The following is a 216-nucleotide window of genomic DNA, read 5'->3' as shown; positions in this document are numbered from 1 at the left end:
TTTATCGATTTTTTTACCGATTTTTTTTTTTAATTTTTGACTAATTTTTTAATAATTAATTTTTATCATTTACCGGATCGATTTAGTGGTCAATTTCAATTAATCCAGTTGATACCATCAATTCATTCAGTTCGATTCTTATAACCATAATTTTATACTCTATTAAACTATTTTAAATTTGTGTTTTACTCGTAAATAATACATCTCAAAATTTAA

Source organism: Arachis ipaensis, chromosome B08 (genome assembly GCF_000816755.2).
Source record: "Arachis ipaensis cultivar K30076 chromosome B08, Araip1.1, whole genome shotgun sequence".
In the NCBI taxonomy this organism is placed as follows: Eukaryota; Viridiplantae; Streptophyta; class Magnoliopsida; order Fabales; family Fabaceae; genus Arachis; species Arachis ipaensis.
This window is presented reverse-complemented; position numbering follows the sequence as displayed.